Consider the following 11,210-nt stretch of genomic DNA (forward strand, 5'->3'; position numbering starts at 1 on the left):
AGCTTCATATATATATTTTTATGACATCCCCATACACTTATTTTTTTCTCCTGTTATTCCTAAAATGGTTCTAGTACATGAACTATTTGATAACACTTGCTACAGTGGCCATACAATCCTCCAGAAAGATTAAAAATGTTTCCAGCCCAAAGCAATGTTTGACGTTAATTTTTTTTTTTTTGCTAATTTAATAGGGATGTAATGAGGTTTTACCTTGCTTTATATCTTTATTATTTACTAAGGCGGTCAATTTTTCCAAGTGTATTTCTACTTTTTTCTTCCTTCTGTAGAAATGGTACAGCTCCATAGACTATTTTCTTATAGACTCTAGATACTGAACTTTTTTGGGGGGGGGGGGCGGGGATACGTGCCCCTAGCGGGAACTGAACCCGGGACTCTCTGGTCTGCAGGTCGATGCTCCAACCACGGAGCCAAACTGGCCAGGGCAATACTGAACTTTTATATTTGTAGTATGTTCTTCATAAATATTTCAAATACTAAACATCTATAACTGTAAGATGAAATTTTCCCTGTCTATTGTTCTTTTTATTGTGCTATAATTCACATACCAAAAAATCCACCCTTTTAAAATATATAGTACTTCCAGTCAAGATTAGTGGAGTAGGTAAATGCTGTGCTTGCCTTCTTCCACGACCATATAAAAATTACAACTAAATTATAGAACAATCCTTGAGAACCATCTGAAGACTAGCTGAATGGAATTTCTACAACTGAGGATATAAATAAGAAGTTGCACCAAGATTGGTAGGAGGGGCAAAGATGTAAAACAGATTGGTCCCACACCCACTTGTGGTGGTTAAAAATTGAGAGGGATATCTCTGCTGTGGAGGTCCTCCCTGAGGAGCCAGGGGTCCCAGCCCTACACCAACCAGGCTCCCCAGCCCATACCACCAGTGCCAGGAAAAGGATTCTCCAAAATGTCTGGCTGTGAAAATCAATGGAGACTTTGTCTGGGTGACATGGAGAGCTGCTGTTGTCCCAGGTGTTTCTCTTCAAGGGCCTGTGCACGAACTTACTCACTGATTTACTCACTCACTCAGGAGCAGCAGCTCAAAAAAGCACCAGGGGGAGAGAGGATGAAACTGAATTGTCTAGCTTCAGGACAAGAGCTGGAGGAGCAGCTCTCTCCAGGACTAAACTGCTGGCAAGCACCACTGCTCCTTTGTTGAGCCCTACCCCACACAGCCAGCAGATGCAGGCTGGTACCAGATCTGAGTCTCCATCAAACTCACCCCATACTGGTGATTCCCTGAAATCCACCCTACTCAACTCACACACCAACCCAAATTTCTTTCAGTGGCTGTTCCTCAAAAGCCACCAGTCTTGGCCCATGCTGCAGACTTTCCTAAACTCTCTAAAAGGGCCACACACCCCAAACAAGCAGCACCTGGCCTCAGTATGCCCTCTATCTCTTGTTAAATGGTTGCAGGACTAGTGACAGTAGGCCTTGGTTTACACCATAGTCTCTTCTAGGTGCCTCCAATCTAGCATAGACAACTATTAAATGCAGATGACACTGTAGCTCCCACCACTTGTCCCCAGACCAGGCACAGGTAGTGGCTGACCTGGTCCTGCACTGGAGCCCCTCCCAAAAGGCCCCAGAACTAACAACACACCTGGTGGCTGGCTTCAGATCAGAACAGAGTACCACCCAATTAGCTTCTTAAATGACACACCCAAACTGTAGCCTTGGCAGGCACCAGAGCCCCAGTACAGTGAATAACACTCCATGGGTTCAACCCCCACACTTTAGCTCATCCACTATAGTCACAGCCAGTCCTCACAGCCAGTCAGACTAAGGGTCAATCCCACCCAATGACATGCCAATGGCAATCAAAACTCAACTACAACAGTCGAGCACACAAAACTGACACCAGGGACACCCCTTGAGCACCCAGCTCAGGTGAGCAGAAAGTCTGTACCACTAGGCCCCACAGGATACCTACTAGATAAGGCCACTCTGCCAACACTGGGAAACATAGATCTACCTAATACATAGAAATAAATTCCCTGTACTGGTGATTGTACTAGGCAGCCAAAAGGAGAAGACAAAGAAGCATGTCCCAAATGAAAGAATTGGACAAAACTCCAGAAAAAAAACTAAAAATGGAGACAAGCAATCTACTGGATACAGAATTCCAAAAACTGATTATAAGGATGCTCAATGAACTTGGGAGAAGAATTGATGAACTCAATGAGGACTTGCACAAAGAGACAGACACCATTCAGTCAGAAATGACTACAATAACTGAAATGAAGACTATATCAGAATAAATCAACAGCAGATTAGATGAAGAAGAGAATAAAATCAGCAATTTGGAAGACTAGGTATGAAAAACACCCAATCAGCCCCGGTCAGGTGGCTCAGTTGTTTGGAGCATCCTCCTATACATCAAATGTTTGTGGGTTCAATTCTGAGTCAGGGCATGTACAGGAGGCAATCAATCGATGTTTCTCTCTCTTTCTCTCTCTCTCCCTCCTCTGCCTCTAAAATCTATAAAACATATCCTCGGGTGAGGATTAAAACAAAAACAACAACAAAAATCACCCAATCAGAACAGTAAAAAGAAAAAAAGAATTTTAAAAAAATGAGGACAGTTTAAGGGACCTCTGGGACAACTTCAAGCACAAAAACATTCACATCATAGGGGTACCACAAGGAGAAGACAGAGAGAATGAGCAAGGGATTGAAAACCTATTTGAAATAAATATACAAGTCCAGGAAGTACAGAGTACCCAACAAGATGAACCCCAAAGAGATTCATGAAATTTAAAATGCCAAAAGTTAAAGACATAGAGAAAATTAAAAGCAGCAAGAGAAAAGCAATTAGTTACCTATAAGGGAGCTCCCATAAAACTGTCAGCTGACTTCTCAACAGAAACTTTGCAGGCCAGGAGGGATTTCCACATAATAGTCAAAGTAATGAAAAACTGGATCTACAACCAAGATTAATCTACCCAGCAGGGCTATCATTTAGACTATAAGGAGAATAAACAGTTTCTAGACAAGAAAACCTAAAGGGATTCTTCACCACCAAACCATTATTATAAGAACTGTTAAAGGGACTCCTTTAAAAAAAAGGGGGGGGGGACTTCTTTAAGAAGAATTTAACCCTGGCCAGTGTGATTCAGTGGTTAGAGCATCAACCTGCACACCAAAGGGTCCCAGGTTCAATTCATGATCAATGACACGTACCTGTGTTTCAGGTTCAATCCCTGGCCCTGGACAGGGTCATACAGGAGGCAACTGATTGATGTGTCTCTCTCACATCAATGTTTCCCTCTCTCTCCCTCCCTCCCACTCTCTCTAAAAAAATCAATGGGAAAAATATTCTTGGGTGAGCAGTAAGAAAAAAAAAGAGAAGAATTCAAAAAGATAAAAATATGAATAATAAAATGGCAGTAACTAAATACCTATCAACAATTACTTTAAATGTAAATGAGTTAAATGCTCCAATCAAAAAACATGGGATGAATGGAGAAGGAAACAAAACTCATATATATGCTCCCTACAAAAGACCCACACAGACTGAAACTAAAGGGATGGAAAAAGATATTTCATGCAAATGTAAATGAAAAAATCTGGAATAGCAATACTTATATCAGACAAAATAGACTTTATTATTATTATTTTTTTATCCTCACCCGAGGACATTTTTTGTTCAGATAGAGCGGGAGGGAGAGAGAGGAAGAGAGAGAGAGAGAAACATCGATGTGAAGGGACACACTGAGTGGCTGCCACCCGCACGACCAACCAGGGCCGGGGACAAACTGCAACCGAGGTACGTGCCCTTAGCGGGAACCGAACCTGGGTCTCTCTGTACCGCAGGCCGACGCTCCAACCGCTGAGCCAAACTGGCCAGGGCCAAAATAGACTTTAAAACAAAGGCTATAAAAGAGGCAAAGGAGGATATTTCATATACAATAGCCAAGATATGGAAACAACCTAACTGTCCATTGATAAGATGATTGGATAAAGAAGATATGGTATACATATATGCATAACAAATGGACACAGACAACATTGTGGTGAAGGTGGCCAGGTGGGGGTGGAGCAGGGAGGGGGGTCAATGGAGGAAAAATGGAAGGACATCTGTAATACTTTTAACAATAAAAATAAAAAATTTTAAAAAAGATATGGTACATAAATAAAATGGAATATTATTCAGCCATAAAATAATTAAATCTTACCATTTGCAATAATACACATAGACCTAGAGGGTATTATGCTAAGTATAATAAGTCAGACAGAGAAAGACACATACCATATGATTTCACTTATATGTGGAACCTAAAGAACAAAATAAACAAAACAGAAAAAAGATTCATAGATACAGAGAATGAACTCATGGTGGCCAGATAGGAGAGGGGTTTGGGGCCAAAAAGATAAAGAGATTAATAAGTACAAGCTGGCAGTTACAAAACAGTCACAGGGACGTAAAGTACAGTAGAGCATAGGGAATATAGTCAATAATATTATACTAAATATGTATGGTGCCAGGTGGATACTAGACTCATTGGGGGGATCATTTTGTAAATTATGTGTAACCATTCTGCTGTACACTTGAAACTAATATAATATTGAAATTCAACTGTAATTTTAAATGTTTTTAATTTAAAAAATAGACTTCCGGTCAAGATGGCAGTGTAGGTAAATACTGTACTCGCTTCCTCCCACAACCACATCAAAATTACAACTAAACTACAGCACAACCATCATTCAAAACTGCCTGAAATCGAGCTGAATGGAAGTCCTACAACTGCAAAATTAAAGAAGAAGCCACATCGAGACTGGTAGGACAGGCAGAGGTGCCCGAAGGGCTCTTTACACACTCGTGTCGCGGATGAAAAATCAGGAGGGATACTTTGGCTGTGAAGGTCCTCCCTGAGGAGTGAGGGATTCCTGTCCCACACCAGGCCCCCCAGCTCAGGGTCCCAGTGCCAGGAAGAGAAGTCCCCATAACTTCTGGCCATAAAACCAGCAGGAATTGAGGCTGAGGGAGGCTGAGGCTTCTGGAGTCCCAGTCAGTTCCTATTAAAGGGCCCATGAATGGACTTACTCAGACTTGCTCCCTCCATGCTCCAGTGTGGGTAAGGCCCCCTGAAAGGCACTAGAGACATACTGAGTTGCTTGGTATTGGGGCAAGAGCTGGAGGGGCAGCTTTCTCCCACACAGATGTGCTGGTGGAGGCCACTGTTCCTTTGGTGAGCCCTTCCCCCATGGGGCTGGCAGACAGGCACCTTATCTGGGACTCCAGCAACCTGGCTCACTCTGTTTGCCCCACCCTGGTGATTACATGAAACCCCGCCCCACCCAACTTTCAGGCCCACCCAAGCTGTTTCCAGTGGCTTTACCATAGGATTAGCCTGCCTTGGCTCCTGCTTCATATTTTCCTAAAGTCTCTCAAAGAAGCAGCATCTGGCCTCAGTGAGCCCCATATCTCTCGCTAAGTGGCCCCAGGCCCGGCACTAGAGGCAACCAGTTCGTTCACAGCTTGGCTTGGCCTGGGCACCTCCAAGCCCAGCACAAGAAGCAGTCATCTGCAGATCGCTTTGTAAGTGTCTGGTGGCCTCAGGTAGAACACAGGCAGTGACTGACTTTGCCTCAGAGCCAGCACACCCAGTTGACAGCTTCAGACCACATCAAAGCACCACCACACAACCACCTCCACAACTGATACACTTAAGGGGTGGACTCAGTGGATACCAGAGCCCTGCTGAAGTAAGTCTTGCTCTGTGTGTTGGGCCCCTCCAAGGTAGTCAGAGGTCAGTGGTCAGTGGGCACCCTGAGTAAATTCCTCCCATTGACAGGCCAATAGCAATCAAGACTCAATTACAATAGATTGGTGTACAGTCCACATGAGGGGTGTACCTCGAGGGCCCAGCTGGGGTGATCAGGGAGGCTGTGTCACTGGACCCTACAGGGCACCTACTACAATAGGCCACCCTACCAAGCCTAGGAGATGGAGCAGCAATACCTAATACATAAAAACAAACACAGGGAGGCAGCCAAAATGAGGAGACAAAGAAACACATCCAAAATTAAAGAACTCTAGGAAAATAACTAAATGAAATGGAGATAAGTAATCTAACAGATGCAGAGTTCAAAACACTGGTTATAAGGATGCTTTAAAAACTTATTGAGGACCTCAAGAGCATAGAAAAGGACCAGTCATAAATGAAGGATGCCCAGTCATAAATGAAGGGTGCACTAACTGAAATAAAGAATAATTTACAGGGAATCAACAGTAGAGTAGGTGAAGCCAAGAAGCAAACCATCAGTTGGAATATAATGAAGCAACACACACCCAATCAGAACAGCAAAAAGAGTCAAGCCAGTGTGGCTCAGTGGTTGAGCATTGACCCATGCACCAAGAGGTCACCGGTTCGATTCCTGGTCAGGACACATGCCCAGGTTGTGGGCCAAATCCCCAGTGGGGGGCATACAGGAGGAGGCCAATCGATGTTCTCTGTCATGGATGTTTCTCTCTCTCTCTAAAAAAAAAAATCAATAAGGGAATAAAGAAATAAAAAAAGAAAAAAGAATTCATAAAAATGAGGATAGTGTAAGGAGCCTCTGGGACAACTTTGAGCGTACCAATATTTGCATCATGGGGGTGCTGGAAGGAAAAGAGTGATAACAAGAAATTGAAAACCTATTTGAAAAAATGACAAACTTCCCTAACTTGGTGAAGGAAACAGACATATAAGTCCAGGAAACACAGAGTCCCAAACAAGAAAAACCCAGAGGTCCACACCAAGACACATCATAATTATGTTGGTGTGTGTTTTATTGATTTTTTTTTTTAGAGAGAGACAAGGGAGAGAGAGATAGAAACATTGATCGGCTGCCTCCTGCACACCCCCTATTGGGGATTGAGCCTGTAACCTGGGCATATGCCCTGACCAGGAATTGAACCAGGACTTCTCAGTCCATGGGATGATACTCAATCCACTGAGCCATATCGCTGGGCAAGACACATCATACTTAAAATGCAAAGGTTAAAGACAAAGAGAGAATCTTTTTTTTTTTTTATCCTCACCCGAGGATATTTTTCCATTTTTTGTACAGATAGAGTGGGAGGGAGAAAGAGGAAGAGAGAGAGAGAGAGAAACATCGACGTGAAAGAGACACATCGAGTGGCTGCCATCCACATGACCAACCAGGGCTGGGGACAAACTGCAACCGAGGTACATGCCCTTAGTGGGAACCGAACCCGGGTCTCTCCAGACCGCAGGCCGATGCTCTAACCGCTGAGCCAAACTGGCCATGGCCAAAGAGGGAATCTTAAAAGCAGCAAAAGAAAAGCAGTTAGTTACCTACAGGGGAGCTCCCATAAGACTGTCAGCTGATTTCTCAAAACAAACTTTGCAGGCCCGAAAGGAGTGGCAAGAAATAGTCAAAGTGATAAAATCACTTTGGACCTATAACCAAGATTACTCTATCCTGCACAACTATCATTTAGAATCAATGGACATAGAGTTTTCCAGACAAGAAAAAGCTAAAGGAATTCATCACAACCAAACCAGTATTATATGAAATGTTGAAGGGTCTTCTTGAAAAAGAAGACACAAAATATGAACATTACAATGACAATAAATACATATCTATCAACAATTGAATCGACAAACAAAATAAACAAGCTGAACAGAAAGAGGCCCCGGCCGGTTTGGCTCAGCGCTTAGAGTGTTGGCCTGTGGACCAGAGAGTTCCAGGTTCGGTTCCCACTAAGGGCACGTACCTCAATTGCAGTTTGTCCCCGGCCCCAGTTGGGGTCGTGTGGGTGGCAACTACTCAGTGTGTTTCTGTCACATCGATGTTTCTCTCTCTCTCTTCTTCCCTCTCTCCCTCCTGCTCTATCTGAAGATAAATGCAAAATGTCCTGGGGTAAGGATAAAAAAAACACACAAAAGCCCTGGCCAGTTTGGCTCAGCGGTTAGAGCGTCAGCCTGCGGTCTGGAGAGACCCGGGTTCGGTTCCCGCTAAGGGCACGTACTTCGGTTGCAGTTTGTCCCCGGCCCTGGTTGGTCGTGCGGGTGGCAGCCACTCGATGTGTCCCTTCACGTCGATGTTTCTCACTCTCTCTCCCTTCCTCTCTCTCCCTGCCACTCTATCTGTACAAAAAATGGAAAAAATATTCTCGGGTGAGGATAAAAAAAAAAAAACAGAAACAGACTCACAGATACAGAGAACTTTTTGTTGGTTGCTTTATGGAAGGAGGTTTGGGGTGGGGGGGGAGATAGGTGAAAAAGGTGAAGAGATTAAGAAGTACAAATTGGTTGTTAGACTAAAGAACCTCAGAGGAAAGGGGGAAGGTGGGGCAGGAAGAGATAACCAAAGAACTTATATGCATATATGCATAACCAATTGACACAGAAAATAGTCTGGGGAAGACAGGAGGGGGGCAAGAGCAGGGAGGAGGGGGGTGCATGGGGGGACAAAAGGGGAGCATCTATAATACTTTCAACAATAAAGATAAATTAAAAAAAATTTAAGAATAAAGTGTACAATTAAGTGGTTTTTGGTACAATTTACAATGTGTACAAAAAATTGCTAATTCTGCCCTGGCCGGGTTTCTCAATGGTTAGAGCATTGGCCCATGCACCAGTCATGGGTTCGATTCTGGTCAAGGGCACATACCTTGGTAGTAGTTTGGTTCCCGGCCCTGGTCGGGGTCATGCGGGAGGCAACCAATTGATATGTCTCTCTCTTTTTTTTTTTTGATATTTTGTTCAGATAGAGTTGGGGGAGAGAGAGAGAGAGAGAGAGAGAGAGAGAGAGAGAAACATCGATGTGAAAGGGACACATCCAGTGGTTGCCACCCTCAGGGCCGTGGACAAACTGCAACTGATGTACGTGCCCTTAGCAGGAACTGAACCCGGGTCTCTCTGGACCACAGGCCAACACTCCAACCGCTGAGCCAAACCGGCCAGGGCTGATGTGTCTCTCTTACATTGATATTTCTCTCTCTCTCTCCCTTCCACTCTGCCTGAAAATAAATGGAGAAATATCCTCAGGTGAGGATTAAAACAACAAAATTACTAGTTCCAACACATTTTCATCACCCACAAAACAAACCTTGCACTTACTATCAGTAACTTGGTCAACCTATGTTGCAGAATATGTCAGTACTTTCTTTTTTTATTGCTGAAAATTATATAGATATACTATATCTTGTTTATCTGTTCATCAGTCATTAGTTAATAGACATCTGGGTTGTTTCTACTTTCAGCCATCATAAATAATGCTGCTATTCATGTACACGTTTTCGTGGGAACATATGTTTTCATTTCTCTTGGGTTTATCCTAGGAACAGAATTACTGGATCATATGACAATTCTATGTTAAAATTTGAGTGACTGCCAAACTGCTTCCAAAGTGGCTAAGCAGCTTTTTCAATGGTTAATGACAGTTTTCCTCCTTTGTGGAATGACTTTACAGCCTTTGCCTTCATCTTTTGTCAGTTGGTAGATGTTCTTTGTATGTTGGGAATGACTAGTTCTTTATCTGGCTTTTTACCATTATTTTCCAGTCTATTTCTTGTTTGACTTTATTAATAGTTTTTTTTTCTCTTTTTAATCATAACACTTCATTTATTCTAAACATGTCTCCATATTTTTATTTTGTGTTGAACTTTCAAATTTTACAATAGGATTCACACCGTTAGCTGCTTTACTTTTGCAAAATGAACTAAACACTTCTCTTTGATTCCAACAATTAGATGAAAAATTTTGAATGCTTATTAATATTGTGTTTCAAGTTTTTAAAAACTGTACTGTCATACTGCTTTTTATTTTAAGGCATCTGTTTCCTGTTTTGCTTCAACATTAATAATATTCTCTTAAGAGTGCTTTTATTGATTAAATTCCATTTTTTGTCTGTGGTATAAGGACAGGAGTCTTTTTTTCAGGACAGTTTTACACTAAGTTGAAATGATGTAGGTTCCCATGTATTTTGATCACTTCTGGCACTTACTAGTCTTCTCTACAGCTATATTTATTTACTCTTAGTTCAAACAGCTTGGATTAAAGGAGGTTTTTTAAAGTAATTCTAATGTCTGGAAAGGAAGGTATTTTTTATTTACAAAAAAAGTTTGGTGCCACAGTTTTGACACTAGTCACTCTATAAACTTTTTCTGCCAAGGGTCATTTGGATATTTATAACATCGTTCTCGGACAATACAAGATTATCAACTTTAAAATTAGCCTGCTAGTCCTGCCAGTGTGGCTCAGTGGTTGAGCGTGGACCCATGCACTAAGAAGTCCGGTTGGATTCTGGTAAGGACACATGCCTAGGTTGTGGGCCTGAACCCCACTGAGGGTCATGCAGGAGAGGCCAATCAATGTTCTCTCTTATCAATGTTTCTCTCTCTCCCTCTCACTTCTTTCTCTCTAAAATCAATAAAGGAAAAATAAATAAAATTAGCCTGCTATATCTGCTCTGGCTAATTTGGTGAGGCAACTGAGTCATCTCTAGGAAGGTTTAAGAAAAGCCATTCATTTATATTCTTACTTTCGTTATCCTTCTGGTGGCAGGTGTGACAGAGGAATAAGACAATCCCCAGGGTTACCCTAACCCTGATCAGCATATAGGAACTGACTATGGGAACAAAAGAGAAAAGACGCTGTTAGGCGACGGTGAGAAATTGAAATTGTGGACGGAAACGGCGACGGTCAGAGTAGGACAACTAGAATTTCTTCTAAAGTAAGATGGCCAGAACACAGTGTTTAAATTGGCAAGCAGGGGAGAGGAGGGTCGCCAGGCTCTGACCTACTGGCCACTCCTGACGGAAGGGACAATTGTAAAAGGATCCAGGACCTGGCAGAAGCCTGAACCACTCCATTTGCCGCCTTCTTAATCCTTTGACCCAACCCGGATGCTGCAACCACAACTGCGGTGGCCTGGAGCAAACCTTCCGGTCCCAGAGACAACCCCGCTTCCGGTGGAGCCTCAGCTCTGCCCCGCCCCAACCGCCACGCCTGGAGGCCTTCCATTGGCTGATTGGAGCTGGACCACATTTCCCAGCAGGCCCCCGAGTTAGCCGGTAGCAGGAGTCGTGCTAACCCGTCATGGAGGGTTGGTGCCTGCCTTCTGCTTTCCGTTTTCCAGGCAGAGTCACAGAGAGAGCGGCTGCCTCCAGCGTGGCCTCCCTCCGTCTCTGAGAGCTCCGCGGGTCAGCCTAGAGACT

The sequence above is a fragment of the Molossus molossus genome, unplaced genomic scaffold, assembly GCF_014108415.1.
Source record: "Molossus molossus isolate mMolMol1 unplaced genomic scaffold, mMolMol1.p scaffold_m16_p_3, whole genome shotgun sequence".
Taxonomy (NCBI): Eukaryota; Metazoa; Chordata; class Mammalia; order Chiroptera; family Molossidae; genus Molossus; species Molossus molossus.